The sequence below is a fragment of the Eretmochelys imbricata genome, chromosome 6 (assembly GCF_965152235.1).
Source record: "Eretmochelys imbricata isolate rEreImb1 chromosome 6, rEreImb1.hap1, whole genome shotgun sequence".
Lineage (NCBI taxonomy): Eukaryota > Metazoa > Chordata > Testudines > Cheloniidae > Eretmochelys > Eretmochelys imbricata.
The window spans coordinates 49,364,892-49,384,405 of NC_135577.1; positions in this window are offsets into that span (position 1 = coordinate 49,364,892).

A 19,514-nucleotide genomic window follows, 5' to 3' on the forward strand; every position below is an offset into this window, starting at 1 on the left:
CCCCTCATGTCAAGGCATTTGAGCTACATTTCATTCTCATTATTTTTCATTTTCACACACATACTTCTGGATGGGACTGCAGGAAAAAGTACCAGAGTACGATAAGGGAAAGACTGTTCAAGTGGTGTTTGTGGTCTCAGAGGAGAGATTATAATGATAAAAGCAGGACTCCTCCAAAAGAGGAGAGATACAGGAAACTGTCAAGATGGAAAAGTTAATAGGAAGAAGGAAAAGTGTAAAAGAAGTACAGTGCATGGGAACTTAGAAAGGAAATTAATGAGAAGGAGAGTATGTGTCTACTCTGGTTCACAATTATGCATGTGACTGTATTTTTCATACCATTAAATGTGGATCTGCAAAGGATTTTTAAAAACTGGATTTATGCCCTTATTTTATTCTTTATGGGTTTTTTTTATACTTTTGATGGATAATATCAAAGTTTAGATTTAAGCTTTTTATGATTTTTATGTATTTAAATGTTCACAGTTGGGTGAAATCACAGATTTAAAGGTTTGGGTTTTTTTTCAATTATTAAACTTTCATTTTTCACAGTTGTGAGATATTTTGGGGGACAGGGTTTCAGACAATTATTTAATACTGACATTACAACATGTTTTATACATTCTAAGATGGGACTTGAATGAAAACATTTTCTTACTTTGTCTATCTGTAAGTTATTTTTATCAATGGAAATATATTTTCCATCGGTTTGTCTGTGTATGTGAAATTGACGATTACTGACATTCACCAATAAAAATCTAATCCTTCCAAGACTATTTATCACGTATAAAGAAGGAATGAAAAGTGTTATATTTTGGAAACCATTTTTCATATGCATGTTTTTCATCTTAGATATTTTCTACACACAAGTTTTATCAAAGCAACTAAATTGGTTTAGAGACTGATTTAGCTAAATCAGAGTACAACCTCTCCCACATCTGTGGGCACTCTTAAATTGATTTAAGAGTGCCTTATATTGATATAGCTTATGTCAATAAGGAATTTAGTTAAACTGGTAAAGCTTTCTAGGTAGGCAGGACTTAAAAATATCAGGAATGTCAGGTGAAGCTGATGTGGGGGAGACCTTTCAGGTTTACACATCATAAATAAACAAAAAACAAGGAGAAAAAACTATTTTGCTGCCCTTACTCCCTTTGTAGGTCACCTTTAAAGAAAAATATTTTTAAAATTCACAAATAATAACTGTGCTCATATTTAATTCTTTTTTTAAAGGAATAAAAGATTAATTACATTTAAACATATTGAACACACAGATACAGCTGGACAAATAGAACAGTCACTGGTTATACACAAGTGAAGAGACGAGTATATATATAACAACACATACAGTATATTGTCTGGGAAACGGCCTTCACGAGGGCATGGATGACATGCATGAAAGATTCAAAATGCCAAAGTGAGAGGTGAAAATAAATCAAAAGATCAAACAGAAAAAGAAGGTAAGTAAAAATACAGAGCAAAAGGAGAGGAAATAATCCTAAAACAGGGGCAATAAATTCCATGTTAGTTATTTCTGATTTCGTATTTATTCATTACTAACACAAACCAATTTTGCTTATTAATGCATCTGAAGAAGTGGGGTTTTTACCCACGAAAGCTTATTCCCAAATAAATCTGTTAGTCTTTAAGGTGCCACCGGACTCCTTTTTGTTTTTGTGGATACAGACTAACATGGCTACCCCCTGACACGTCTCTAAATAGGGCTTCTCTGACATCTTGGAAGGATATGAATGTGGCATCTGCTTCATTCTACAATGAATGACAATGACTCCAAGGCCGCCTGTGTGCAGGGTTGTGATTAAAGACTTTCAGCAGCATCCTCAGCCATTCTCCATTGCCATGTCCCCATCTCCTCAGGACTTGGATTTCTTGTTAAGGGTTTGCAAATTCTGCATTGCTGATTAGATTGAAGTTGCAGTTCCTGTCTGACTCTGTCATCTACATAAGCCATGTGCCATAGTGGTATAGAAATTGCAGAGAAAAAGGCAACAAAGTTGGATGCAGGTTTATGCTTGGAGTTCCTTCTTCTAGCAAATGCTATTGACCCCTCATGTTTCCTCCATCTTTCCAGAGTTACTTCTGGAAGGGCAATTGCATGGTCCTATCGGTTGTAACTGGCTATAGAGTTATTTGATGGTGGCCTATGATCACTATGTCCAATTCTATCTGTGGCCACCTGTGGCATTTTATAGGGGAAGCAGTTCCACCTGCTGCTCCACCATGCACTGCTGGTACTGTGGTCAGATTGTCCCTACCTGTTTATTCAACAGGTTTTCCTGCTTATATTGCAGCTACTCTCCACATCTGGCTATCCACACTGCACTATCTGCAACCCTTTGACACTACCCCTGGGAAGGTGACTGTGCACTGGTTGCTCACTTGATTGATTACATTCTGTTTATAAATGATTGCTTTGCTTGTGCAGTCAATCATTTTGGTTGCACAATCAATCTAAAGACAGCTGAAGTACTGTACCAACCTTTGCTGGAGAATGTGCATGTCTACCCAATTATTAAGATTAACAATGTTCCTCTCAAGCCATGGAGAAGTTTTGCTATCTAAGGGAGTATGCTTACAGAATGTCACAATTGATTATCAGATTCCATAGCCAAGGGCAGCTCTCTATTTGGAATGATATCACACTGCCTATGGAATTATAGCGGTATCAAAATAAGCATTACACTAAATGTCTATAGGGCAGTTGTGCTTACAACACTTCTATATTTTTGTGAGCCATGGACAACATATTGCTGCCATATTAGGAAACTCGATCAGTTGCAAATGTGCTGTCTTCAGTCTGTTTGCAGGGTCAAATGGTATGACAAGATTCTCAATATTGAAATTTTGAATCATTGTCAGATGTCTGGTATTCAAAGCATGCTCATAAAAGCTCAGCTCCTTTGGTCTGGGCATCCTATTTGTTTGGCAAACTCCAGAATATCTAACACCTTATTTTGTGATCAGCTAAAGTAATGCACTTGGTCTCATGGTAGCCAGTACAAACAATATAAAAACACTTGAAGTCAAACTTGAAAGAATGTCAGGATGTGATTCCAGCAATTGGGAATCAACAGCCCACAAGAGAGCAAGGTGATGGAAGGTTTGTCATGTCTTCACTAACTGCTTTGAAGAAGGCACATTAGCACCTAATGTGAAAAAGGTGAACAGTGCAAAATAAGGATACAACAATCTGAAATGGTCATGGACAGTCTTGTCTGTTGCACACAAAACCATGTTTGGGTTCTCACATTGGTCTGACCTCACGTATCTTTGTGCACCTATACTGTTTGCTGACTCCTCGTATATTGATATCGACATGAGACCCCATCATCACTTACTTAAGAGTAATTAATGTCCCGTTTCTCATGACTGACAAACTTTGGGCCAGATCCGCAGATGGTGTCTACTTCAGTCAATGGAACTATGTTGATTTTAACCAGTGAAGCCTAAATAATTTAGGTTTAGAAATATGATGAAAAGACTAAGGGTGTATAATATACCATAAAGGAATGCTGGATTAATTAATGTTTGTAAAGTGGCTTCAAAAATCTTCAGATGAAAGGAGCAAGAGAAATGCAAAACATTTATTTTTAATTATCATTACAAAGAGAACTTCAAATGGCTGCAATAGAGAAAATAAATATTGTCACCTACTTATGGGGATCTTCAAATCTGAAGATTACATCAATTTGGGGCTCAAAAGGGAATGGGTTATAAGGTTAGTGTTTCTCTTTATTTCTTTAGCTGTGTGATGGATACTAGTTCTCCAGATAAAAACCTTGGATGGATGGGGAAAAAGCTACCTGCTGACGTGGACAACCCACAACAAACCACCAACAATCTTTTCAGAACCTGACGCCCCCATGAAATTTTAGATCGAAAAACACAAAGAAATATGGATGGCTATTCTTGTCTTTAATTTCATGATCCTCCTGCCAAGACCAAATACTTTGTCATATGATTTGATATCTTAATCCATAAACTACAATAATCGATACCTCTTAATGCTTAATATAGCTGTTTCTATATCATTGTGATTTATGTGAAAATGACTAATCTTAGTCCCAATCATTCATTTAATGTTAGCATTACAGTGAATTAGGGCATTATTTGCCTAATATGTGCCATATGTGACACCTAAGTACTTGTAAGTAATTGCATATGAGAGAAGACAGCATTGTATGTGAATGGCATAGACAGAATGAAAAGTCTAATAAGAGATCAGTACAAAACTTTTCACTGAAATAACTTCATCATAATTTTCCCACAGGCAACTGGATGCTGATATTTTTAGCTGATTGAGGGCAATGTTTGTTAAGAATAGCATTCACTGCAGTGGGAAAATACACAATTTCTATTATGGGGCAGTCAAAATAACGACTTGCTGATGATACACTCGTATAAAATATGTAATTATCTAGCATGCAAAACAATAAATCATATAAACAGTTTACAATGGGAATTGTAAAAGGACAATGACATATTGTTGTCTTCTTTGTGTTACAGGGCTTACAACGTTTGTCTTATAAAATTGAAAAATCTAATTCAGAGTGTTTATGTGATGCTTCCTGCAAAAAGGCTCTGATAAGGCAAATGTTGGGTTTTGATTTTTAATAAATTAAGATAGATATTGGCTCAATTCAAATGGGACATCATACTGGCAAATTGTAGTCACTTTAGAAAAGAGTTGTGCTTTTTCAATTTTGTACCACTAGACAAAAATTAAATGGAATAGTTATCCTTTCCTATGCAACTGAACTTAACATGGGGCTTCATTTCTAGAACCTCTCATGCCATAATTCAAAGGATTGTAAAATTAATAACCAGAATCTATGTGAATTCAAAATCTTTGCTATCCATGGATGAATGGAGTGCGATAACTGCAAGGCATTATTATAACATCGAATGGTATGTCATTATCTTCATAATTATTAATAATGCACAGAACTGGAATAGGCTGAAGAGTGTCATGTCCTCAGCTATCATAGGATATGCAGAAGATGTTTTAATTGATAAGCCCCGTCTGTTCTGCATGTTCTTATTGCACCATTGTTAGTTTTGGAAAGAGGGTGAAATCAATATTTTTTGTCTGCTCTCCTCAGTAGCAAAAATAGGCCTAAGCTTCAGGATTAGTGGGCACAATTCAGGAGGATTTCTTTCTTTGTGATACAAATCTGTATTCATTGATTTTTCTTGATGTGGATTAATTGCAGCTCTTTATTAGGAATATTATCACAAATAAACTATAGACCAGTATAGATTGTTAAGCCTAGATTTCAACTGAATGAGGCTAATCAATATCTAGATCTGTAATTTAAAGTAATTCATTAGGCCTCAGGAAAAGCTAAATAATACATGTGAGAAATGTCTCATCTGGAGCCCCAAAGGAGTTTTCTCCATAAACAGAATAAATACATTTGTAATTTATAATAATTAGTGTGATTATATTTACTCAAATGAATTTAGCTTGTCTGTTATGCTTGGGGTGCCTAGGAAGACCACTGCAGCTCAAGATTTGATGGTGACACCATCATAGCCAACTCTCTTCTTAAAGCTTCATCTCTAGGCTTTCACATCAGGGGAGGCTGACAGCTGGTCTACAGCTTGTCAGCCCTCATGGTTTTATGTCATAACTTTTGATGACAGTAACATTAACCCACTCATCTGAGTTACAGAAAAGTGATAAATTGAGCAGTGTTACTCGTGCACTCATATGTTTCACTGTTTTTTCTAAGTTCTAAGTTATAGGTAGGCACACTTTACCTTTTCAATTGCATTCAGTCCCCAGTTTGGTATTTTGGTAAAAATAAATGAGTAAGAGCCAAGACATTGATGTCTGAATTATAGCTCCATAATCATATATCAAAGTTAATTGCTTTGAGAGAGAAAGAAGATTTCCCTAGAGATCCTTGCCCCTAGCCCCAGTCCTGAAAGACCCTACGTCAAAGATGACCCTCCCTTCTCTGGACAAGAAAGGCTCGACATGGTTTCCTCTGAAGCCTGTCAATGGTACCCTCTGCTTCCATCAGACACAATTGTTCTTTCCCCATCACCCAAAATCCTGGCCTCAGACCTGAATGCTCTGACCCTTCAGCTCTCCAACAGCCTGGGGAACTCAGGACCTGACCCGATGCCAAAGTTAACTAATTTTGGTTTTGTTTCCATCAATGTTCCATAGCAAACAACTTGTGTGATTAGTATTTTATTAAAAGCATTACATGTAGCCCTATGTCATTTCCTGTTCTGCGTGATTTCAGCTTCCTATCACAGTCAAGTCAATCATTTAAGTGCTACACGTGTATTCTGCAACCTGTCATAAAACGTGAGTTTACTGCATATGCTAAATTTATACCCCTGCAGCCCTCCAATTGATCAGGTATAACAACTGGGGTACAATTCACCCCCGTTCTCTTAGAATGTGAATGCTTCAAAATATTCATACTATCACTATTCTTGACTACATATTGGGAGTCCTTTCTGTAAATAGTGCCAGCTCTTATTCAAGTCAATGGCAAAAGCTTCCACTCACCTGGAGGATTGGGCCATTGTTTATACTGCTAAATGTATGGTCCTTCAATGTGTTCAGCTTTCTGACTCTGAAGCTCTTAAGTGCTTAAAGTCCTATTGAGACTACTCATATGCTTAAAGTTTGCTAATGCTAAATAGCATGTGGGAAATGAGTTTCGTGGTTCATAATAAGTAGCATACATTAAGCAATGTGAACTCCATGGTCACCTACATTAGGAGCTCGTGAAATATAAAATATATCATAAAAGAAGGGAAGTCAATGCAAAAACTGATAGGAAAGTGATTTTAAGGGTCAGACTTAAAACCCTTCAATTCAGACAGGTTCCTTACATTCAGGTAGATTTAAAACTTGAAACCCTTAAATTCAGATTGATTCCTCTTTAACTCACTATGCTTTGCCTTTATACTGCAGTTCACATTATTCTCTAGTTTGGAGACCTCAGAAGAAAAGGAAATTCTATATCCTTTCTGAAATGCAACACTAAAAAGCAACAGAGTGGGTTAAATGTGAAGGGAAGCCTTAACTTTGAATTTCCTGCTTTTTGAGGGCTTTATTCTGAACCCTAATGTTGTCTGCATGCTGGGTTTTTGCATTTGTGAATTAAATAATGGCACTTTGTATAGGCAGATTTCAGGGAAAAATAAGAATCTAAGTTGTATACAAATGTAGTTTTGGCTGTGACACCATTGAAATGACAGAGTTTGCACAAGCAAATAGAGAATACGTAGTTATTTTCTTGTGTGTCATTCCCAGTTAGGGAACACTTTTAGTTTTCTGAACAGTTTGTACGAATGTAACACGTATCTAGAAAAACCCTTTTGTCAATTAATAATTTTAAATGTTTGAATTCAATAATTTGGCCGTTTTGTATCCTGCTTAAAATGTACCTTGCTATATTGTATGTAAAATCTAAGGAAAAAACCTCCCAAACCAGACTGCAACAACAAAAACATAACAGACAGACAAATAGTGTAATGATAACTACATTGTGTAAGCTCTCTAACGTTGGGTCTGTGTGTGAGAGAGAGACATGCATGCTCATTTTACCACCTTCTTTACTGGATAGGATTTCAGCCCTACTCTACTATATCTGACTATGTTCCATTTTAATGGTTATCAAATATATCCCTGTTGCAACTTTATTGACTTCTAGGGGATAATACCAGAGCAGGGGGCTGAAACATATCATGGGGGTGCTGAGAGCCATTGAACCAAAATGTATATGATGGAAACCACTTCAAGCCAGTACATGCGGCAGCACCCCCTGGACCCCAAGTTTCAGCACCTATGTACCAGAGATGAATTTGGCCCAATAGATCAAATAATACTATAATCACCAACAAATTTCCTTCAACCCAAGTATCTTTCAAAGCAGTAGGTCTCAAGTTCTGCCTTACCGTTGGCCATTGATTTCAATACAGTTATAGCAGGAATGAATTTGACCAATTTCTTCCATGAAACCAATGAACATGGTTCTCCCTCCAGCCATCAACAAACTAATCCATCATGTGAAACCCCCGCCCGACCCAGAGGCATATATTACTAAGCACATTAGCTACATGCTTCTACCGCTCTAAACCTTGTCCTCCCTTTTCCTTGTACTGAACTCATATCTATCATCTTTATTCCTGGTATGTCTTAAACTAGCCCTAGCCCTGCAATGAGCACCACATTTGAAGATCCTTGTGTAGAGCCCCACTGAGGTCAACAGCACTTCACTCTGCCTCTGCATGGCTCATTGCAAGTATGGGGCCTTAGTCTGTAAGATGCTTGGGAAAGAGACTTTGGGACTGATTCTCATGTGCCCTGAGGGGCCTATATACCACTCTAGCAGTGTAAAAGGACGTCAAAGTGTCTGTAAATTTACATTCACTTTAAAGCGTTTTTATACTGCCAGAGCACTGTTGTAAATGGGAATTGGGATCATTCTCTTTTATTTGACTATTAAGTATATTTATGTTGCTATATACCTAATATTATGTAACCTTACATCACCAGAGACACTGTAGCACACAAAGCTCTGCCATATTTAGATATATTTACATTTATTGGACCTTCCTTTGCCCATATTTCTTCTATCATCACTGCACAATAAATTAAGTCTTGAATCCAAGAGTGGAGATGGTTGGGATATACAAAGCATAGAACAGAGAGTGCTCCAGTACTTGATTATCAACAAAGCCAAGCGGATAAACATCATGCTATCTCACTACACGTGTTATCTATCTGGGATAAATTATCTGCAGACCATCTGAATAAACTATCAACTGAAACAGGAAGCAGTGGGACTAGATCTTTCACCTTCCTTTGATTGTCACTTTCCAATTGTTTTCTTTTCTTAGTGACGTCAACAGGCCAGTTCATTGATGTTCCATTTTAGCCTTGACTATGCCAGACCCTCCCGGAGAAGTCAGAAGCCAGGAACAAATTAGGCCTAAATAAAGAATTGACATTCCTTGAAATATCTCTGTATATAATCTTATAAGGCACTATGAAATCTTTGTTAAATTTAAAATTAAGCAGTGTTAAAATAAGATACATTAATTTCAGCAGGCTACATGAATAGAAATAAGGCATGAGTGTGTGTGTATTCACACACACAGCATTAGTGCTATCACCAACAGAAATGCTGCAGTGAAAAATATACTGAAATCTAGGGCAAGAGAGTCATATTTTAAAAAGGTGGGAAACATGCACAGTTGGGCAAATTCTATCCCCTCTCCAGCCTCTTATGTCACTATCATTATGCAAAGGGTCCATTAAGGCTCCACAAGAGGATTCGGGAATATTCCTCGAGCACAGGCACAGTGTAGAGCTACCATAAGCAGCCTTACATTGACCACCTGGAAAGTCTTGACATGGGGGAGGCATGCTGGGGTTGTGAATGGGAAAAGGGCAGAGTGGGGACATGGCCCTGCAGAAATTCTGGACTCTTCCACAGTCAGTAGGCAGCCTGGGACAGGCGTAAATTCAAGCTCTGGGGGATTCTCTAACTTTCCCACCTCCTCCAGGGTGGTACCTTTTGTGCAGCATCTCCCTGAGGGGCGGTACAGAATCAACCCACAGTCTTATGTCAATGGTGGTTAGCGGAGATGATTCAGCTCATCAATAAGAAGTAAATAGGACAGGTAAAAATGTCTATTATTTCTTCCTTTAGAAAAAGAATATAAAATAAACACCACTTAAGAGGATTAAAAGAAGCTCTGGTTCGGGGGTAGCCTAGGATTCAGAAGATCTAGGTTCAATTCCCAGCTCTACCCAGACTCCTTGAGCAACCCTATATAAGTCATTTAAACTCTCTGTGCCTCACTTCACAATCTGTAAAATGGGGATAATAATTCTTCCTTTCTCTGACTTGTTTATTTAGATATAAACTCTTTGAGGCAGGAAATCTCTTACCATTTGTTTGTAGAGTGCCTAGCAATGCAATCCAGATCTCAACCAGGCCCTCTGGTCATTACTGTAACAAAATTCAATATGTGTATGTGTACCAATTTGATGCATAGTGTTGATGTTTGATAGGCACTTTGAGATCCTCAGATGGAAGGTGTGCTGTTACTATGTGTGTTCAAATCTATATTAAAAACACTGAAGATTAAAATAAATAAAAACGTTGGTCCCACTCTATTAGGTCCTACTAGTCCTATACATTAACCCTCTTGTGACTGGCTCAGGAGATAGCTAATCTGTAGCCGAGTCCCTTGTCAGTTATACTTGTAGTGTGGCCAAATTTGTTACCATCTGCCGACAGGTCAGTGGCCTATGTGAAATGAGTTGCTGGTTTCATATCAATTCCCTATTGTGCAGGTATCCATAGCACTGAAGAACCACCACCATAACTGGCACTACTTGCCACCCTTTGGGGCAACAGAGAGGACAAGGAATGAAGGGAATGGTGAATGGACTGCATTCTTAACCCTAGGGGTGGTCCCTCCTTTTCAGGCTTGAGGCGTATTAGCAGGGAAGGAAGGGGAAAATAAGACTGCTCCTGCCTATGCTGTAGGTATTCTCTGTGTAAAAGATTTCAGTCCTGAAGCTGTCAAGCTGGCACCTATCATGAGATTAAAGTTTGGGGGGTGGTGGTAGGAATTTGCAATGGTCTAAGAGAGCAAGTGTCCAGCCTACTTGCATTATACTGCTATCATTAATGGTACGAGGGCTGAAATGTAGGACAACTACATTTTTGTAGGTTTCCTTTGAAACAACAACAAAACAAAGAAAAGGAGCACCAAACCACAATTTTAAAAACAGAGCGCTTTAAGATCTCTCCTGAAAGTCACAGGCTCTCCTTATATTGTTCAATTTTTGGAATTCTTCAGGAGTGAGAACAGACTCTGTTGTCAACAGAGTTCTGTTCACAGAAACTAGGCAGGAAAATGAAAGAAGGCTCTCTATTGTTTGACTATGTGGTGTAGGCTGCAAGAATGTGTGGGGAATGCAGTGCCTGCATGTCAGAGAGAGAAGGGTCTTTGTGTGAAAACACTGAAGCAGAATGTCAATCATATAAATAACTATTACCTCATTTTTTTTAATTCTAATCATTGCTATCATAATTATTAAATTGGATACCAATAGGGATAGCCCTTACAGCTTCGCTGGAACATACTGCGATCTAATCAAAGCAGTCCAAATGCTATGATCAACCAACTCGATCTACTGTGAAACAGGGAGAAATGTTTAAAGCATCTTCTGTGCACACTCACATTTAACACATTCTTAGAACTACTTCTAAGGTAGCCTTGATCTCGCCTTGTGGGCAAAAAGTTTACAAGTGTTCTGATACCAAGTAATGTAAAAGTGACTTTTCTCCAAAATCTGCACCTGTATCAGCCTTTATAAGAATTGTGCACAATTGGAAATGCTCAGTGGTAAAAAAGGAAAATCACTAAATTTGGGAGGTTTACGTGCTTATGGTTGATGCAGATGATGTACTTTATAATTATATCACGTTGGATTACGTGTCAAGATGCAGTGATGCTTGGGCAACATGGATGGATATGAAACTCCTCAAAATCCTGAACTCATTACAGGCAATGGGACTAAAAAGGGGTTATTTGAGATAATAAATGTTTTTTGCTATTTCACCAAATCATTTCTTGAAGTACAAACTTGCCCCTATGGTAATGGCATACCTGTTGTGACATGAATCACATTTGCCCTCCACTGAAGAACAGCCTGTTGCGGCTTGGTTTTATTTTGTGATGCGTAAGGGAGATCCAATTTTGAGATACCATGTTACTGTTTTGTGTGCCCATGATAGGAAAATATTATACACTGAAATATCAGCAAGACTGGGAGGTGTTATTACCCTATATTTATTATACTATATACTATGTACTGTATAAATATCATTCATAAGGCGTATGATTCAATGGGTTAGGCCTCAGGTTCAAACCCTGACAAGTGTTTTGCCAATCTCTGTAAACTTAATCTTGCACAGCACAGACATAGAATGCTGTGGCAGTAAGTAAAAAGTAAATGGTGGTGAGCAGCACAAGGAGTGCAAGAGAGCCCATTTCTACACCACTGAAATCACTGAGAATTTTGCCTGAGGATTGGGGACTTAACTAGAGAGTTCTCAGGTGATTGCCAAGTAGAAGGAGTAAGCTCGAAGGCCAAGACCCTCAAAGGTATTTAGGTCCCCAACTCTCATAGATTTCAGTGGGAGTTAGACCCAGATCCTCAAAGGTTTTTAGTTATCTAAGGGTGTAATCCAATAAGAAACTTAGGTGCCTAACACCAGAGTTAGGAGCCTCTGTCCCCAAGCACAGCACCACTGTGATCCACTAAAATCCTGCTTGCTGCCACCTTGTAGGCTCCTAAACCTGGTAGGTGCCTAAACTCACTTGGCACCTAACTTTTTGCTGTAAGTTCCCTAGGCACCTAAGTTTTAGACCCTGGGGTATGCACTTTGCTGTCCCTCTCTAGACTCCTATCTCCTGCCTAAGCCCCACAGCAATTCATGAACTGTCGGAAGGTAGGCATTCGGCCAACTACCTCACGTGCAGGGCCCAATCCAGCAGGCGACCTCTGAGCATTCCACCAGCATTGTTCCCATTCAAAATCCAGCTATAGAAGGAGTAGATGGTGGTGCTACCACGACCCACCTTATAGCTTTTAGCCTAGTGGTTAGGGCGTTCATCTGGGATGGGGGAGACCCAGGTTCAGGTGGGGATAAAGGATTTGAACAGGTTTCAGAGTAACAGCTGTGTTAGTCTGTATTCGCAAAAAGAAAAGGAGGACTAGTGGTACCTTAGAGACTAACCAATTTATTCGAGCATAAGCTTTTGTGAGCTACGGCTCAGGGTCTCCCATCTCTCAGGAGAGTGCTCTAACCACTGAGCTATAGAATGCTGTGATGTAGGGGGCTTCCTCAATCTCTTCTGTTGAAGCTGTTCCACTGTGGATAAACAATGAAAGAGTGGTTGGAGCAGGAGGATTGGACTCAGGGTCTGCTATGTAGGTGTCTTAACCACTGAACTATAGAGTCATGCTCTCTCTGTGGCCCCCTGCCTATGGATACAATTTTGTCATGGTAAAATTATGTATAATTCATGGAATGGTTATGGTAAAAACCCATGTGCCCCCTGCTGCTGCACATTAACAGCTTTAATCTAGTCCTATTGCAGAGAGGACTATATCAAAGCAAAGCAACAAACAGTTCATTCCCCAGGGTCCATATAAATGACAAAATTCACACGTTCCATGACAGTGGTGACCACCATGACAGAACGGTATCCTTACCAATGACTATTTAATTATTTATCCATAGTGGAACAATCACTATGCCAGAAAGAGAGACTGGGAATGATTCTGTAGGCTAGTGGTTAGGGCAGACAGTGGGGAATTAAATCTGTGTCTCCACATGCCAGGTGAGTGCTCTAACCAGTGGGCTAAAAGTTACAAGATTGGCACCTCCTACTCCTGCTGTTTTGTGTGGAATAAGACAGATTCCTAAATCGTTCCCCACAAGAAAAGCCTTAGGCACCTAAACTGCCTGATTACAGGTGGCAGTTTCCTGTTTGTGGATTGCAAGCCAATTTAGGCACCTCCCTGCAGCCCAGACTCAGACGCCTATCTCTGAGAGAGGGGCAGGGCTTACCACACTCCCTTCTGGTTGGCATCTCCCATTGGCTAGCTTAGGCTGCTCCCCACTTAGCTTGACTTGTGTACTGCATTTTCAGGTGCCCGTCTCTCCCCATTCATTGTACAGGGGGCCTAGGTGCCTAACTTAGCTTTGTCGATCACAGCGTTGTTCCTGTGATTTTCTAGGCTCAGTGTTGCAGCACGTAAGTCCCTTCACGGAACCCATTCTAAGTGACTAGGCTTGATAACAAGTGTTTTCAAGATTAGACCCACAGAGGGAAAATTGTAGTTAAACATCTCAGTAGGCACACTGAAGGTCATGCTTAAGTACATGATTTCTCAAATTCAACAATTTTCTGCTCATACTCCAGTTTTATCCTGAGTATTTATGAGGAAGAGAATTTGAAAGAGGGAGTTTGACATTTACTACTGCTCAGTGAGGAGGACTATGCATAGTCCCTAATTTTACCTGCACTCACATGTAGCCTCCACTCACACATATGCTGGAGTGTAATAACACCATGCAAGTAATTGCAGAATTAAGGCCTTATGGTAGGCAAGAAAATTCAGAGATAGGCCAGCTAAAGAGACCTGACCTAGGTTCTATTCCCTTTTGTACATCATCAAGTGATTTGCTTAATAGAAGTCTACGCTGCACACTCCTCTTGGAAGTGTGTAGAGTACATACACTACATGCCCCTTTGCCCCTCTCAGCGTGGGTATAAATAGCAGTGTAGATGGTGACATGCTGCTTAGGCAAGGAGAGAAAAGACATATCTGAACCCTGTGGGTATGTATAGGAGCGCTAAAATCATGAATCAGGCCCCCGAAATCATGAGATTAGCTTAAAGTCATGAGATTTGAAACAAATAATAAATTCGGGATTCTTTTTATTTGCTGCCTAGTTTTGAGCCTTTGGGGTTCAAATTTTCAAACTCTTCTCTGTAATCAAAAAATCTAAGCACACTTTTTTTAATGAAAATTGAGATTCTGATGTAATCACATCACTCCAGAGCTTTAAGAAAAATTACAAATATCATGATACTTACAATAAAATGGCACAAGTTGTCAACACTGATTATTATTTGGTTACATTTGGAATTTCTTCCAGCATGCCCAATGAAAATAGTTTCACTTTTGTTTTTAGTCAGTTTCGTTTTCCAGCAGCCATGCTCTTACACAATGTTGCACTGTTTGCACTCCAAACATTGCAAAGGAATGTTTAAATAATAACCGAAAAAAATCCTGTTTTCAGTGGATTTCTTTAAAAAGGTTATACTAACCTTTCTATTGATATTGCATCTATTGGTTTTCAATATAAAAATAAATGTTTTTACGATTTTTTTTACAATTTTCAGTCTAAATCATTCTGTCTCTATAAAGGGTTCCTATTGCATTTTTACCCAATGTACACTTTAATCTGGATAAACCACTGGATGACTAACTCAGATAAAATAAGAACCTGCCCAAACACTGTCCACAAACTTCAACCAGATCATATCTGAACATTGTCAGCTTAAACTTAACATGGCCAAAATTGAACTCCTTATGTTTGCTCTAAGCTTCTCCCCTCTCCTCCCATTCTTTGTCACTGTTGACAACATTACCATCTTCCATGGCCATTAACACATGACATGAAAATGTCTTCAACTTTCCCCTCTCTCTTGAACACCCAGGCAGCCTCCAAATTTTGTAAGATCTAACCTTTTCTTTCTTGTGCCTATGGCCAAAACTCTCATTCAGTGTCTCGTTATCCCCCACCTTGACTGCTGCTGCCTTATCATCTCTAGCCTCCTTGACACCCACATCTCTGTCCCCAATCCATACACAACCCAGATGATCTAATAATCTAATGCCATCATCCTTTGTTTGAATCTTTACATGGGCTCCCCTTTTCCATTACATCATGGTCAAGCTTCTTCTCACCTTCAAGACCTTTAACACCTCTTCCCTCCTCACTGTTGGACTCTTACTGTCACATCTGCCTCCTCCATTCCACCAAAAATATTGTTCTTGGTATCACATCTGGCCACCATGACCTCTTCACTTTCTTCCACACACCCCTTATGCTTGGAATGCCCTACTTGGAGACATTTTTAAGCCCATGTCCTGTCCATTGGTCCATGTTGCCTCTCTGAATTTCTGTGGGACACTGGGCAAATCACCTCACCTCTCTATGCCTCCATTTATCAGTATTCAGATAGCAAAGGCCCAGATTCTCAGCTCAGCTTAGCTCTATTGACTTCAGTGGAGTTACACTGATTTATACCATCTGAGGCTGTGTCCTCAAATTTGTGTGCAGTTTATTATTATTAATACCTATGTATCACTTTATAACAAACATTATTATAAAAAGAAAAGGAGTACTTGTGGCACCTTAGAGACTAACCAATTTATTTGAGCATGAGCTTTCGTGAGCTACAGCTCACTTCATCAGATACATACCGTGGAAACTGCAGCAGACTTTATATATACACAGAGAATATGAAACAATACCTCCTCCCACCCCACTGTCCTGCTGGTAATAGCTTATCTAAAGTAATCGTCAGGTTAGGCCATTTCCAGCACAAATCCAGGTTTTCTCACCCTCCACCCCCCCACACAAATTCACTCTCCTGCTGGTGATAGCCCATCCAAGGTGACAACTCTTTACACAATGTGCATGATAATGAAGTTAGGCCATTTCCTGCACAAATCCAGGTTCTCTCACTCCCTCACCCCCCTCAAAAACCCACCCCCATACACACACAGACTCACTCTCCTGCTGGTAATAGCTCGTCCAAACTGACCACTCTCCAAGTTTAAATCCAAGTTAAACCAGAACATCTGGGGGGGGGGGGGGGGAGGAAAAAACAAGAGGAAATAGGCTACCTTGCATAATGACTTAGCCACTCCCAGTCTCTATTTAAGCCTAAATTAATAGTATCCAATTTGCAAATGAATTCCAATTCAGCAGTTTCTCGCTGGAGTCTGGATTTGAAGTTTTTTTGTTTTAAGATAGCAACCTTCATGTCTGTGATTGCGTGACCAGAGAGATTGAAGTGTTCTCCGACTGGTTTATGAATGTTATAATTCTTGACATCTGATTTGTGTCCATTTATTCTTTTACGTAGAGACTGTCCAGTTTGACCAATGTACATGGCAGAGGGGCATTGCTGGCACATGATGGCATAAATCACATTGGTGGATGTGCAGGTGAACGAGCCTCTGATAGTGTGGCTGATGTTATTAGGCCCTGTGATGGTGTCCCCTGAATAGATATGTGGGCACAATTGGCAACGGGCTTTGTTGCAAGGATAAGTTCCTGGGTTAGTGGTTCTGTTGTGTGGTATGTGGTTGTTGGTGAGTATTTGCTTCAGGTTGCGGGGCTGTCTGTAGGCAAGGACTGGCCTGTCTCCCAAGATTTGTGAGAGTGTTGGGTCATCCTTTAGGATAGGTTGTAGATCCTTAATAATGCGTTGGAGGGGTTTTAGTTGGGGGCTGAAGGTGACGGCTAGTGGCGTTCTGTTATTTTCTTTGTTAGGCCTGTCCTGTAGTAGGTAACTTCTGGGAACTCTTCTGGCTCTATCAATCTGTTTCTTTACTTCCGTCTCTAAGGTGCCACAAGTACTCCTTTTCTTTTTGCGAATACAGACTAACACGGCTGTTACTCTGAAACCAAACATTATTATGTTGGGGTATTGCATGATTCACTTATGTAGCACAGCCATGTGCATCTAATGCTTTCATGAAATGCACAAAGTTATCCTCTTTGTATAAGCAAATCCTATTTGTGTGCACAAATGCTATTATTTATGTGTGTACAAGTCACTATCACTGGTATTTATAAATATGCAGTAACCTTCATAGGATAAACTGTTGTGGCTAGAGTTGGTCAAAACTGTCTTTTATTTTTATTGGGAGTTTTTAAAGAAGGCTTTTATCGAAATAACACTACAGAAAAAACAGGGAAGAGAGAGTGAGAAAGAATAATTTTTTTCAGTTCTGTTTTTGGAACAAATAATCTTTTGATAAAAAATGTTCATTTTTCTGAAAATGGGTTCCAACCAAAAAGCCAAAAGTTTTATCAAAACCCAAACACTCTGATTGAAAATATTTCTTTTTCTCTTTCTTTTTTGTTGACAAAATGAAAAATTTGACCCACCATGAAAATTGGAATTTTTGTCAAAAAGCCAATTTTTGGTCAAAAAAAAAGTTTTTGCAAAAAGAGAGAGAGAGAGAAGTTCTAATTATGGATCCTTCTGCCTTCATTATAGTTCTATAGAAAACACTTCACTTTGCTGGTTCCAAACTACAGCTACCAGAAATCTCTGCTGACTCATACTTCCCGGCTGTAGTTCATGCGGCTTGAAAAGGGAGAGACTACTTTTGGTCCAAGCCTCTGCTGATGTCATATGAAGGTTGTAAAGAAGGTTCTGTAGGTCCGTCTACAAGATTTTACCCCTTGCATAATGCTGGTGGAGGAGAGGAAGGTGTAAAAACAACAGTTAATGCTTACATTTAGCTTCATCCATTAGTTACAATATTCTAGCTGATGATATCATTCATGCAGGGCTTTGCTGTAGTCCCGAAAGGAAAATGACTAATGTTTCCTATTTTAACCACAGAGTGTTCTGATCATCCATTCTCTCAGTAGGCAATGTGTACCCCTGATTGCTACTGACAGGCTTCCAGGGAAAAGAGACATCCTGTATCCACAGTGCCCCACTCAGATGCTATATTCATGTGGTAAAGGCGTGTAGTCTAAGGGTGAGATCATGTAAGTAGGAATCAAGACTCCTCAATTCTGTTCCCTGATCTGATCCTGAGTCACTGTGTGACTTCGGACGAGTCGCTTAACTTCTCTGTGCCTAAGAATACCCATCTGCAAAATGAAAATTACAATTAATACCCACATACCAGGGATGTTGTGGAGTTTAATCTAATGTTTTAGGGCCTTGAGCTCCTCAGATGAAAGGTTTCACAAAGAAATAGCTATATATTAACACAAAGAGGGTCTGTGGCAGAAGTCTTTTCCGCTTGTCTAGACTTGTTAGCCCTTAGAAGTCTCAGACCAACATTCCAAAAGATGGGGACTGAGGAAGCTCTTCCAAGAGAAAATTCTCCCTCATCCCAAAAGAAGTTCCACCTCCCTTTCCACTACTGCTCTCTCCCTTCTCTCAAATACCATTCCACCTGTCTGCCCTCCCTCCAGTCCATATACACTCTTGCCTACCTTACTTTAGCCATCAGCCCCATTCTCCCCACACTCCTCATGAGGCTCTGTGTAATTCCTGCTCATAGTGTGCTATATTATGTAATACTTGCATCTATTCTGCCAGCAACATGCTGATCCTTTCCTCCCCTTGCCTTTAATGCTCTTGCAATCCAACTCCCCCAGTTGCTTCCCAGTTTAAGGGAGCAGATGGAATCTGGCAAGAGGCTTCAGAGAGTACATGAGGATGCAGGAGATGGGTAAGAGCAGTAGGTGAGTTGAGTCAGGACTCAATCCCAGTCAGCAGAGTCTTCCCCTCCCTGCCACAGTGCCCTCCAGTGGACTCTACCAAGTGTGCAAGTATTAGCCAATTTCTAAGAGATCATGTAGGATATTTTTTGTACAAAAAAAGTCATACTGTACACTCTAAGAAACTCATAGGGCCAGATTTTCAAAAGAGCTCAGCTCTTACTTAGGCACCTAAATAAGGGCGAGATTTTCAAATGCATACAGACCCCAGCATCCTCCACTGTGACATTTATTTGCCTAATTATCTTTTGAAAATTCCTGCTATAATGCCCAAAGGACAAATACCTAAGAAAAAAAAATAAAGAACCTGTTTAAAAATCTGTGTCACATCCAATGATCTATTCAAATCCCATGTGCATCATAAAATCCTCAGAG